Genomic DNA, 15,164 nt, shown 5'->3' on the forward strand with positions numbered 1-15,164 from the left:
ATGTGTACAGTTCGCGGCATAAAATTTGTTACAAAAATTCTAAGTCCAAATGAATAACAAACTCTTGCCCAGTTTTCTTATGCATTCCCGCAATACATGTATCAATCGATTAGTTACTTCTAGTATTTATTCCAACTCCTCCCCGTCCTCCACCTCTCCTTGTCTAAAGCAGTGTGTGTGAAGTAGTACACTCTTTCCATTCAGCTGAAAAAGAAACAGGAATCAAGTTTACAACGTTATAGCTTTAAAACAGTCTTTTCCATTCGTTTGTTCTGAAATATTTTTAAGAGCCTAAATTAAAGGAAAGTCACGCAATCTTCCCAGAGCTTCATAAATGTCTTTAGTTTTATTCGTTTCTTTCTTTAAAGAGTGCAAGCTAATAAGATGCTCCCTAAGAAATCTATGGAAATTGCCAAGAGCTCTAAAATATCTACGGAAAGAAACGAGTTTTATTGAATGATTCATTGAATTTCTTTTCAGTAAGTGCAAGCAAATGTTTCAGGGGCGTCATTTGGGCAGGACAGGAGGGTTTAATTCCCCCTCTCTTGAGCTTCATAAATACGTATTTTTTGATCAAATGTATAGTAATACACTAATAAAAAGTGAAAATCTTATGTCGCCGGAGAATATCTTCCTCCCCCTCCCCCCCCCCCCCGAATAAAGTCTAAAAGACACTGGTTTTAACAACAAACCTATAGAGTTACGATAGCACATTGCTAAAGAGCTTATATTTGGTTTCGAGAGTCGAAGGTTTTATCTCAAGCATTATGACTTCCTGGGTGACATTGAGAGAGAGAGAGAGGGATTCAAGTATGGAGACAGAGAAGGATGATTTGTATACACAGATTTAGAATTGGGGAAAAAATGATCGGACAGCATTCGTATTAGGACGAAAATTCTGATTTTGTGAAAGATAAGAAGGGAAGTTTTCGAACTGCGAGGATCACATTAGGCAGCTGTCGAATAAATGTGGAGAACTCTTTTTAGAGAATCAGATGATTACAAAAGGAGAGAAAGATCTTGAGAACTGAGGAATTAAGATTTCAAAAAATTTGGTTTCGGCGACGGGTTTCGAACCACGAACCTTGTGGTCATCGAACCATGACTTTATCCATTCTGCTACGGAGGATTCTATTACTCGTTCACATACCCTTAGCTGCGTTGAAAGCTACCTTAAGGGGATATTCCAAAAGTTGACTCGGTAGATGCGCCGTTCAGTTAGGACGTAAACCTCTTGTAACTTAGTTACAATGTGCAAAATGAACTTCCTCTTCTTCAGGACACTGTTTTAAAGCTTTTAAATTTGTTACTATTGTTTTAATTAAGTTACATTAGATAGAACCATCTGATAAAGTAGTGCCAAGCCCTGTGCGTCATTGTCTGTTAGGTGAATGGTTAATGTAAGTTACTTTTACGTGAATGGTCCGAGCTTCCAATCAAGACCATTCTTATTGATTATTTTATTTGAGCTACGCTCATACTGTATATTCCACAAGTTCAAGTTTGAAGTAATGTAGTCACAGCTAGTTTAATTCGAAATAATTTTCCAATATTATATTTGTTACTAAATTTACATGGCACTCCTCACTTCTTTGTAGCCCTGCATAAATGCAAAATTGTTTTAAAAGTATATTTTACTTTCAAGTATTATTGATTTTTTTAAAATTGTCCTTCAAATTTATTTTATAATTATTTTCTATTTCTTAATTATAACATATTTTCTATTTATATTGTATTCTATGTTACATGTTTATTATTTATATTTTATGTCTTACCTTTAAAGAGGAGCTTTTGACAATTCAGAGCAGCAGGGACATACACAGGATGCAGGCCTTGGCAATCCAGAGCTTTTGCCCCCACGAAATCACTACTTTTTTGTTTGTATATATATCTAATTTTATAGATGGTGATAGCAGGGGCGGATTCAGGGGAGTGTGTTTGGGCGATCACACCCCCAGAATAGGGAACTTTTTATACTTTTTATTTTAAAAATAAAACATATCCTAAGTATTTTTCATCTTTGTATTATAAACTTAAATTAAAATCTAAAGTAGATAGGCCTTACTTTCTTAAGAAAGTTAATTCTGCAGTAGAGCTACTTCTCCTTTTCTAAATTTGTTTTTTTCTTTTCTTTCTCTCTTTCTTTTTTTTCTTTTTTTTTTTTTGCAATCCGCTCTTACCTTGATTTGACTTCGAACGACCGCCCCTTCCAACCAATCATCCTTGATCCGCCCCTGGATGATAGACATTTTAGTAAAATATGCTCTCAGTCGCTGAAATAAATTCCTGTCAAGCTTTCGATCGCTGAAATAAATTTCTGTCTACGGCCCTGCAAAACAGTGACGATTTTAGGGAGTGATCAGTTAGTAATGCCTCCCTGGAGCAACGACACTTCCCCAGAAGTCATATCTCCGATAATTCAGAATGTGATTTGTGCATTATCACTTTTCACTCTCAGTGTCTTGAAACGCACCAAAAAGGAACTGTTCTGAAGTATTTACTGGTTCTCCCTATGACCCCATTTCAATATGGCCAACCTTGGACATATACACATCTGAAATATCACCTTTTATGTCAGTGATCCCGAAAACTATCCATTCGACACAAATATAGGATATTTTCGATTCTTTATTCCTGTCACCCTCCCATTGTCAACTCGAAGCCAACCAAGGCTTATTTTGGACTTACGCAGCATCCACAGTGTCACTTTTCATCTTTGCACATGAATTCGACACTAATTTCGTTCGTATTTGACTACTTTTACATGTCACCTTCACCTCGTGGTAGGGATTTTTTCAGTATCTCGCCCCCACAACTATGGAGAAATTTCAACCAACTAAGTATAATTATAAATTATCATCTGAAACACAACAGTACGGGTGATCTCTTTCGCAGAGGAATTCGTTAACTACTGTTTCAATATCAATGTATTGGCTTTTTATGCTCTGCATGCTGGAGATTGGCAAAGAGCTAAACTTCATTCTGTACTATTGTGCTATGAATATAGTGGTTTAATTCACTGAATACTCGCTTAGATGATGCTCTCCTCACAGGAAAAGTGAGATACAGAATTATAAAAGAAAAACGAAACGAAATATTTAAGTTTTACGTCCCACGTTATGCCGACTACGCTAATGGAGACAGTGATGGTGAGAAACGAATGAAATCGTTTAATGAAGAAAGTGGGAGGAAACGGGAGAAAACCGAGAAAACTCATGCACACGGTGTTTGTCCATAATAAAGTTCATTCAGCGCGAGCTGGGATCTAACCAACAACTCCATGCACCATAGCTAAATTTATAAAAGAATAGGCGTCTAAACAAATACGGAACACTACTATAAATGAGAGTTGTATAAGATTAGATTTTTATTTATTTCATTCTAAGTTGAAATTTCAATCAATCTTGATCTTCATTACTGTTCGAAATCCGGACCAACCAGTATTCCCTACTAGGGTAAAGATTAATTGATCGCCAACAGAAATCCAAAATCCTCTGTATAACCCCACGTTCCATTATTCCATATACACAATTAAGAGTCCAGCGTAACCTACCAGTTAATAAGTTTTCTTCTTATTATTATTATTATTATTTTTAACACCTCAAAAATATAGGCTCATAATTGAACCACTGATTGGAAAAAGGGAATAAGTACATAATTTTTTCCCCACTTTTAAGCTTTTCTCACCAATTGCAGTGCTACAATACAAGATCCTTCTTCTTGTCTTAGAGTTCGTCCGTTCTTTTGCTACAATTAATCAGTTATACACGTGTTGAAACAAATACAAATACGCCTCGGGAAGGTTTTTTAGCGTTTCTGAAAACTTAGGTCTGATGTACTTATTCCCTTTTGCTAGAAATAGTTACTGCAAATAGTTGCTGCAAGGACGTGATAAATCTTTTCGGTAGACTTCACAGTCTATAGCTCCTTCACAACTTCCTTTTCATCTAAGGCTAAGTAGTTACATTTTAGACATTGAGGAAAAAGTGTGAAATTAATTAAAACCCTTCAAAGTGGAGTTACGAATCTTCAATGGACTCCATTTTGCTGTTGGCCTCGCTCAACGCACTCCCGTCACTGTTCAGGGTGCACGATGGAGTTTCTCCCTTTTAGGAATACTTTCTAAGACAGTACTAGTTTTTTTTACAGCTGTTTCAATTGAGTTGTATTTGCTAGAACTGTCGGTTAAAGGAAACAAAAGATCCTAAACTCAAACACAAATCATCTCTCTAGAAGCTCTAATGGAAAACGAAACGAATCGTCGTAAACATGTTACGTTCTTGAAGAGGAAAACAGCAAAACATTGATTGCACAAACGTATAATGGTATCATTTGTTTGCAAATTTAAAACTTACAGAAGTTGATGGCTTGTTAGGTGAGGGGTTAGTGAACAGGAGTTTTGTACTGGTGGTCCAGGGTTCGAATCTCGTCCGTTCTTCTTACGTTTTGTTTCTTTAAGCTACACTGAGTTTGTTCATTCCAATTCTTTAAGCTTGAATTAAATCTAATACCAGTTAGTGAATTAAAATTAGCTAACATTATTTTCAAATACGAGACGTTATTACATGCTTGTCACTAACTCACAATACTCAACTTTGATATAAACTCTTGCAGCCTTCATTTAACTCATTTCTTGACGTGTTTTGTTACAAAACTCATGAATCGTGGCGAACAAAATTGCTTTACCAGATAATGATGACTGCTTTGAAACCAAATGACAAGTATGAGAATTAAACGTATCATGTCTGTAGTTTGGTGTGGAGAAGAAACCAAATAGCGAACCAAAGGTTTAAGAACAACCACGATATTAATATAAACTATGCCAAAGATTATTGACTTATATGATTTTAAAAAATCGGAAGAAATTTTGAAAGAACGAAAAATACTAACTTAGACTTTTGTAACTGGAGGCAAGGAAATCTAATTTAAACATACTAAAACATACCATTTAGCGTATATAGAGCGTGGATCTGTGCTCAAGGCGCTAGCTAATAATCTGGAGGTTCTCAAGTCGGAACCATGTGTGAATATTTTGTTTAAATTTAGAACTTTTGGTGATCATTAGTCGGCGATGACACACGTTTAATTGTCTTAAGATATTTGAATATTTTGATCTTTCAATATTTGAATGATAAAATCTTCAATAGTAATAATAATAATAATAATAATAATAGTTATTATTATTATTATTATTATTATTAGCAAAGTAATTCAATAACACGTTAATATCTTTAATTATTTCTCGATAACTACTCGAACTTAAGACGTTCTCGAATCTAAGTCGCACCCCGATTTCACTGGGCTAAATTAAAGAAAAATAGTAATATGTTATGGTTTTACTATTACTAAAGCACTCTTTGATATTGGTCATTTTCGATGATTTTATGTATCCCTCTCCTCTCTCCATGTTGGTGGCACGGTATGACAAAAATTATTCCAGGCCCGAATGTCATGTACGTTGAAAATGTGATCGAAATCTGTTGGATGGTTCAAGAGTTGTTCTATTTATTTTTATATATTAATCTCCCCTTCTCTTATCCTCTCCTATGTTCTACCGTCAAAGTGAAAATATTAAAACAACAAAAGTTTCTAGGCCCGAACGTCGTCTATGTTGAAAATTAGATCGAGATCGGTCAGGTGGTTCAAGAGTTGTTAAGTTTTATTCGTTGTTATAGATATCTCCCCTCCCCTCCTCCTACCCTATGTTCTACCATCAAAGGGATATGATAAAAAACACCCCAGGTCCGAACCTCATCTATGTTGATAATTTGATTAAGATCAGTTCGGTGGTTTAAGCGTGATGAAGTCACTAAGACAGCATTTTTATTTTTATTTTTTTACATAGTCCCCCTACCCCTCCCCTACATTGTGCCGTCAAGGCAAAAAATGAAAACATCCCAGGTCCGAACCTCATCTATATTGAATGTTTGATTGATTGGGATCAGTCGGATTGTTCAAGAGTTATTAAGTTTTATTCATTTTCATATATTTACCTTCCCCTCCTCTTCCGCAAGTTCTAATATCAAAATGAAATAACAAAAAGCTTCCCAGGTTCGAATTTCATCTATGTTCAAAATTTGATTGAGAGCGATTGGGTAGTTCAAGAGTTATTCACTACCGAACATTGTCACTTTTATTTTTATATTTATAGCTATTATGTATCTTCCCCCTCCTCTCCATCCTCTATGTTATTCCGTCAAAGTGAAATGTTAAAATCCATCCCTCGCGTTAATCGAGACGGGGACATATAGCCTCATTGCTGACGTCCCCATTAATCTCCCTACTCATACCCTTTAGTGTGTTTAAGTTAGTCTTTTTTTGTCTTCAGTTGCAAATTTCTAAGTTATTTTTCTTTGTTTCAAAATTCTCGCATTTCTTGTATGATAATATAAGTGAATAATCTTTGACTTCTTTTATATTAATAATCTGAGTTGTTCATAAACCTTTGGTTTCCAATAAACCTTTGGTGTTTTGTCTCTACACCAAACTACAGATATGACAAATTTAATTCTCATACTTTACATTTGATTTCAAAGCGGTCGCCATGAGCTGCTTAAAAGCACTTTTTCCGTCACGAAACACCCAGCAGAGGGCGTACGATATCGTCTACAGCAATGAGAGGAAACTCCGCCTTGTTACGTGACGTCACATGAAGCACGTTCCATTCAAACACCTAAGCAAAGCTATCATTTTGCTTCTGGTGTGAAAATGGCTCACTACGAAGCTTCTGTTAAAAGCAGCGTGATTGCTTTAATTGAGCATGCGGGCATGAACTATAGCGAGGCAGGCGGGAGATATGGCGTTAACCGTGCTACAGCACGGAGGTGGTGGAGGAGATACGAGGAAACAGTAGATGTAAAAGAGGAAGTGGGCGACAAAGAGTTTCCTCTGCCGAAGAAGACCAGAGTGTAATTGCCCAATGCCGTGAGCACCCTTTCATGTCTGCCCTACAGTTACGAGAGGAAACCAATCTCCCAGGCGATGTTACGACTGTCCGTCGTAGACTCAAATCCTTTGGTTTGAGATCATACAGGGCAGCTGTTAATGAGCGACTAACAGAAGACCACATGGTTGACCGTCTGGCGTTTGCACAGTTAAATATTGCACGTGTGTGGGACGAGGTCGTTTCCACAGACGAAAAAATATTTTCCAGTTCAAACTTCGGGCCAAAGCGTGTTTACCGCCTCCCTGGAAAAAGGTATGCCTCTGAATACGTTTCCCGTTCTGGTCGAATGGGACATGTAACTGTCCACTGTTGGGCATGGATATGCAAGGCTGCAAATTTCGGAGGAATCTCTTAGCGTTGTTGCATAACGTGGGACGTTAACTAGATATTTCCTTTCAATTTCACTTAATGTGACATTTAACTTGACATAAAAACGCAGAAAGAAAAAGTCAGTCGTAATATTAAATACAATTACCATACCAATTAGTTAATATAGTGTTAAGTTAAAATTTTATTACTATTTCAGCTACAATTAGTCACAATTATCATTCATTCACCAACTTTGAATTGAATTCTGCTACAAAGGTCCTTATAGTATTTCAAAATAAATGCAGAATGTGGCGACCCGACCCGAGCTGACTCGATTGACCCGACCCGACCCGTTTGAGAGCACTATCAGAGGGGTAGAATTTACAGTACAATTTATTTTGTATGGTTTAGCATACTTTAAGGCTACCATATTTTTTGAAAGCAGAAAAAACGGGACATCTTACAATTACAGTAAATATTGCATTTTGTATTAATATTATCTTTCGAATTTTACGACAGCATCGCACTAATTACACAACTTAAAATAATGTATTAATATATTCCATACTTAATCAACACTGCTAAAATTTATTATAGAAGCTAGAAACTATTATACAATATAAACACAATGAGTGAACATACAATATTTAGGCCAAAATTATATTTTCAATATTATTACACATACCATCTCACATGCTCTACATGTCTATAAAGAAAAAAATCCAGATTTATGAAGTTGTTTCCGAATTTCAATAGACTGATTTATTTTTGTTAACCTAAAATGCGAACTAAAAGAAAGCAATTTGCATAATTGTTTTTCTGAAGCAGAAAAAAGTGTTTTCGGGGCTGGTCTGCAACGTCACAAGAATTTGTTGCCACCTCGGGGTATACATTGTTACTTTTGGTGATAAGATTGCCAGTTACGAGGATTTAAACATTGCATGTTATATTCGGGGAAGCAGCGATTGAAATAATAATAAAGATTAGAATGAAATTGTTCCTATAGTATTGTCGGAATCGAAAGCAAAAGGAATAAGTCGATTTTATTATCTTTTCAGAACTTTTGATATGTAATTAATAAAAGAAAAACAGGACAAGAAGGAAAATTTCTGCACACCGGGTCAAATTTGAAGAAACCGGGACGTATGGTAGCCTTACATACTTATTTGCATGCGGAGTGTCAGTACGGAACCACTACGTAGCAGAGTTGAAACAAAACCTCGTAAATAGGTTGCCAACTCAGGAAAACAAAATCACCGGCACACCCTCAAAATTCTCTGTACAAATGAGAAACTGAAGACTGTATTGATCGTTATTGTATTTACCAGCAATTGCCACTTCTTTAAAATTATTGAAACAGATGAATAATACTGGATATTAATCTTTACGTAACAATTGTTGATTCATAAAATGAAACTTACTCTATAAACTTACACTTCAAACAAAGGTTCGATGTTCAATGTTATATTCTGGATTGCAGATTCCAAAATACCGGTCAGAAGGGGGCTAATAAGAAGTTTGTATCGGTCACCGACCTTAATCAAAATCACAGCAATATTCTCGGCCAGGCCGGTGAAATACCGGCCAGTTAGCAGCCCCACTCGTAAATCATAATGCTAAATGCACCAAAATACTTCACCATGCATTCTATAGTTTCTGCAAAATGAGTTTAATGAAGATGTTCAAATAAATCAAGATATTGTGTTATAATTTTCCCTTTAGCAGTCTACTTTGTGAATTTGTTATATCTTCCACTTATCAATTTCCTGTACGAGATGAGAATAACAGTTTCTGCGCAAGTTAGAAAGAAAAAATGCATTTTTCTCGTAAGGATTCAGCTCACGTAAGAAATAATGAATAAGTTTAATAATAAGATCCGAGGAGTGATAAACTAACTCAGCAATAATGATTGTAAGTATAAATATAAATATAAAAACAAAACAAAAACATTTAATTCTATCATCGTTAGAATAAGATCAATGTAGTGAATCACACGATAGTGTCAGCATACCAATCGACACAATAGTGTTTACAAAGTCTTGTTAGAAAAATACTCCATAGTATGTCAGTAGTATTCATAAAACCAGTTTGGGGCCACTTCCTCAAACCAGGCTTTTTATATATGAAATCCTCCAGCATAGAATCACATCGAAAATTACATCTTCCCCCCATACATCTTCAATTTACTTTTATGATATATAACCATAAAAGAATTTTACACCTAAACTTACATCTAAAACTTATATCTAAACATTTCTTAAACTTTCTATTCTTCGGTTTTCTTTTTCTTGTCTCCCTTTGATATAGCTATCCATTAGTTCTTTTAACTTTGTTAGTAAATCTTTCCTTAAATCTATCGAATAATGGCCCCAAGCTAGAGTATGTATCCCATTTTCTAATATGTATCTTTTATCATCGTAAGAGCTTAATGCTAGCTTGTTTTCTTCTACTGAATATACATTATGTCTTTTACTCCTAATAGTATTTTGCATTTTATATAATTCATAATCTTTTAAGACACAATCTTCGTAATCTTTGAAAGTTATTTCTGATTTAACAATATTCGATTTTATTCCTTTTGCCTTTTTACAACATTTGTCTTTATCAAATTTACTTTTAAAGTCTTTATCTTCGAGGTCTATTTGAGGTGCTTGTATTGAATACATCTTTGATTTGAGACCTACAACTTTTCCTATGATTTCACCTTTCAGTTCATCTTTGAATTTTCCTAGTACTTTCTTGTTAACTTGTTTTATCCCATATTTGTTATTATCTTTGTAATCAGATGTATCTAGATGCTCATACATAGCTTTCATATCCTCATATACGTCTTCTGTTTCTATATGTGCTATAACCGAGTCTGTGTCACTCATTAATAGTTTGACTTTATCTCCATATTTATTCTTCAACACATTGTAATAGAAATCATATAGACAAATTTTAGATATATCCAGAACAGACATCCCAACATAGATAGGCTTGTTAAAAGTAATTTTCGTCTTATACATATGAATAGCAGCTAGATCTTCAGAAAATATAGTTCTATCTTTAAAAGTAGGTTTAGCTATTAGTTTCTCTGCTAATTCTACATTATGTGCTAGTCTTATATCTACTCTCTTATGTTTTCCATAGTATTTCCAAATACTGCGTTATTCGCTAGTTTATAGAAGTCTTTTTCAAAATCATTCCTTGCATGCGATCTAAATTCTGTATTTAATTCTATATATTTCTTTAACCAGCCTGATTGTTTAAATTCTAATATTTTATGTATCTTTTTAATTTTGAGACCTTGTGACACACAGAATTTTAAATTTTGATAATGCAATATATAGTTTTCTTTATCGTAAAGTGTTGTTAATAATTTTGGAAGTTTCTTGTTGTTTATATAATTTTCAGGAGCTAATGGCAAATCTGAATGTTTATTATGAAGTTCTTTTGGATACTCTAAATCGACTTCTAGTATATATCCAGTATTAGACTCATCGTCTGTCTCTAATATTTTATTTATCCAGTATTTATCATTTACACCATTAATAACCTTTTTCCATTCGAATTCTCCATAAGGCATATGATGATTCATAGCCCATCCATATTCGTTATTTGCATCCATGTACATTATGTAAGAACTTTTCTCTTTAGGATTATAATTTTCTAGATACTTATTATTAGCTACTGCATATCTATTTGAACATTGGGAAATTCCACCTCTTATACCTTTTTCTATAAAGAGCAGTTTATCATAATCAGTTAACAATTCTAATTTTTGTTGTGTCATCTTTAACATTGCATCCCAGAAGAAGCCTGGACTTGTGAAATACCATGCAGGATCTAATTTATATGTATTAAGAGCTGTATCTCTGAAGTTTTCAATAATGTCTGTTAATTGAAGTACATCTGTTTTGTTGTAGAATTGAGTATATTCTCTTAAGGTTTTTAAATTGAATATTTTACAGATTAATAGATGATGGTTATAATCCTCGTCACTTATATCTTCTCCTGTTAATCTATTCTTAAACTTGTCTCTAGATAGTGGAACAGGTTCATCTAGTTTTTCAGGTGAATCAGCATAATCATATGGATAGATACCTTTCCTTTTTACTAAATCAATTACAGGTTGGCGTGTAATAATTTCCTTTAATAGTGATTCAAAGTCAGCAATAATTGTAAATGGAATTCTCAAAGATCGTTTATAATTAATAAATTCAAGTACCTTATTCCATTCTTTTGGTAAAACGATTTTTGCAGCTGAATATAATCCACAGTATTTTTCATGCTCTTTTAATAACTCTTCTGATTTAAAATGCTTAGCTAAACATCTTTCACATAGGGATCTTTTATGACCATCTTTAGTTATTTGATTGCCTACAAGCTTCCACAAGTCTTTAATCCAACAATAATGAGTTTTCTTTTGACTTTTAAGATATAACAGATGAATATGTTTTTCTTTCTTTTCTTGTGCGATTCGAAGTGGAAAAATTGAATAGTTATTATCAAAACTAAATACACTAATGGAAATATCAGTTCTTTTTTCAAACTTGGCTATATCAGTGATTTGTACAGGAAATGGGATATCTTTAAAAACATCTCTAAACTTATCTTCATGTTTTTTATATGTAGATACCCTGTCTCCATGTTGTCCATGTTTAACTGGATATAATGCAGATACGACTGAATATAGGAAGCACTTTTGATCATTATTCTTTATATTAACACATGCTCGTCTCTTCTTAATCATGTATGGAAGTTCTATGTAAGAGGAACCTCTCATTGATACATACTTATTAATTCTTAATTCTAAAAAGTCTATAGAATGTAACATCCATCCAGATCCTTTACTTTGAAACTCTTCCATTTCTCTTATGAGTTTGTATGAAGCTTTTTTACAAAAGTCATCTAAATCTGTAAATTCGAGTATTATTTCATTTGAAGTTTTAAAATTATGTTCTTGTATCGTATTTTCTTTTTTAAATTTACAAATAAATGACATATTAACTTTAAGCGCATTGAAAAGTTTAAAACTGTCCTTGATTTTATTTTTAACAATCCCACTACTTGCATTTAAGAATTTCAAAGGATCTTTATATCCATCAATGTTTTCTATTCTAAATGTCTGTAATCTATATTTCAATGATGTTTCTTTCAATTCAACTTTTAGCTTAGGTCTTTTCGGTTTCGGTCTTTCAAATACTTCTTCTTTAAATGGGAATATATTTCCAATCTGTTCATCATCATATTGTTTAAGAAGGTTTATTAGTTCTGCTTTTCTTAATCCGGAATATCTTTTGATTCCCTTTTCTTTACATAAGTTTTTTAATTCAACAACAGTATGTTTAATTAAACTCATAATTACTCTATCGTTTTATATAGAAAATCTTACTATTACTCAATTTTTTATCTTCGCCGAATTATTACTAGTCATTTTTTGTATTATTTTACTTCCATATATCCTAATACAACGCTTAACTTTGTACACTCCTGCCATTGTCTACATATTACGCGTTGTATTAGAACACGACTTTTATGGGAATAACCCATCAAAGTTACATATACACATATTAAAATTACATCATTTTTGTAAACTTATTCATCATCGTCATAATCATCACTACCATATTTATATTCATCATCACTATCCAAATCAGATGTTTTAGTTGTATTATTGATAATTCTTTTTCCTTTAACAGTATTTGCTTCTCTAGTAGTGCTGTTATGAGTTTAAGATCATGATGAATTAATTTAAGTCTATCATGTAATAAATCAAAATATGTCTTCATATTTATTATATAGAAAATTAGTAAAAATGATCATTATTTTTTAAAATTTATATATATACGATAGAGTAATTATGAGTTTAATTAAACATACTGTTGCTGAATTGAAAAACTTATGTAAAGAAAAGGGTATACGAGGTTATTCAAAGCTTACAAAAGCAGAACTAATAACCTTAATCAACGAACACAGAACAACTACCACAAGTTCACAACAACTAACTGAACTTATAAAAGACATGGTTCAAAAATTAAATCCTGAACATATCGTAAACTACTTTGAAAATCCACTTTCTAAAAATATAGTTATAGATGTGCTTAATAATCGAAATGTCGAAGAATGGAGACAAATTTCAGAAATAAAGGATTTATCCGATAACTTTCTACATACTTTCAGAAACAAGATAAATTGGTATTCAGTTACATTTAAACATAATCTATCACTTTCTTTTATTGAAAATCACAAAGAACACATTTATTGGGTTAGATTATCAAGAAGAAAAGATCTGCCTAAACACGAATGCATTATTAGTAACTATGGCGATATGATTTTCTGGGATGAATTGTGAGAGCCAAAGTTTGATTCAAGGTATGGGCGATATTCTCATTTAAAACCAGAATTCGTATTAAAACATAAAGAACATGTAAGACAACATATAAGATGGTATTACTACACTGATGAATATGCTCGACAAATGACGGAAGATTTTCTTAATGAGTTTAAAGAAGAGATTGATTGGCTTGCATTCACTGAAATAAATAACTGGACAAAGTATACAGAGAAACAAGCTATTAATTTTTGTACACAATTCAGAGAATACTTACAATGGGATATAATCTCTTATCATTCAAATTTGCTCACACTTGCATTCCTAAGAACCTTTAAAGATAAACTCTGATGGGATGCAGTTTCTAAAAAGTGTCATATTGAAAGAAAAGAACAGCCTTCTTGAGCGAATTTAATTCTCTTATCAATTGGCGAGCTATTACACCGAAACTAGATGAAACACATGTGAGAAAATACCAGAATAAAGTTTATTGGCAAAATGTTAGTTTAGATGATAAAAGCGAAAAATTCATTCTCGAGTTTGAAAGCAAAGGTTTAGATTTAAGTGAGATAGTATATACTTGTTGGAATAGGAGTTTTTCTGAAAGCTTTATAATGAGAATCAAAGACAAGATCAATATAGTTGAATTCTTAAGATTAAATAGACATGTTAGCGATAGCCTTAGAAACAAACTAATGTTACTTTCATCAGGTTTACGCTTAATAGAAAACTCAGAAGAATGTCCAATATGCAAAGAAACAAAAACTCAATTGTGTAAAACAGCATGCGAACATGTGTTCTGTGTTGAGTGTATGGTTACCTGGTTAGGAAATAATAACTCTTGTCCTTTGTGTAGAACGGTTATATATAATAATAGCAATTGATAACCCGGTTTATTCTAGATATTGATAGCACGTTTTTATGAAGAATTAGGTTAGTGTAGATTAATGTTAAACTTTTATGATCAATAATCATAAAAGTTATATTTACATAACCCTTACCTTTATAAATATCTCCATCCACATGATAATCATACTTTTTCTTTTACTTTATTTAGAAGGTTGATTGAGTCTCCCTTACAACTAAAACAATCATCATTCATCTTAGCTTAAACACAAGAGGAATGATTCACTATTCATACTAACCTTTTATGTAATAATAACCATAAAAGACATTATATATTTACACTACAACATTACTTTTATCTATCCAACTATTATGTGATTCATCAAAACCTAGCCATTTAACATATACTTTGTCACCTTTCTTTCTCAACACTTTCTCCACCAAGTATTCATCCTTATGTTTCGTCTTTAATAGTTCTGGTTCGTAAAATCTACCTTGTACATCCTCTTCTTCTAAATCTTTAATTCTATATGTAGGTGGATTAGATGGAATAACTTCACTAATAACAAATACTTCTGTTGACCAATTAGGTGTATATCCTTTCTCAAATAACCCTTTCGACTTACTTATACGAACATGATCACCTAATTTGTATTTAGGCTTAACACGCTTATATTCTTTTTGATACACTTTCTTTAATATTGTTCGCTCATTTTTCTTGTTAACTTCTATAGGTTTTAAACCAAT

Source organism: Thermobia domestica, chromosome 18 (genome assembly GCF_964235325.1).
Source record: "Thermobia domestica chromosome 18, izTheDome1.hap1.1, whole genome shotgun sequence".
NCBI classification, from domain to species: Eukaryota; Metazoa; Arthropoda; class Insecta; order Zygentoma; family Lepismatidae; genus Thermobia; species Thermobia domestica.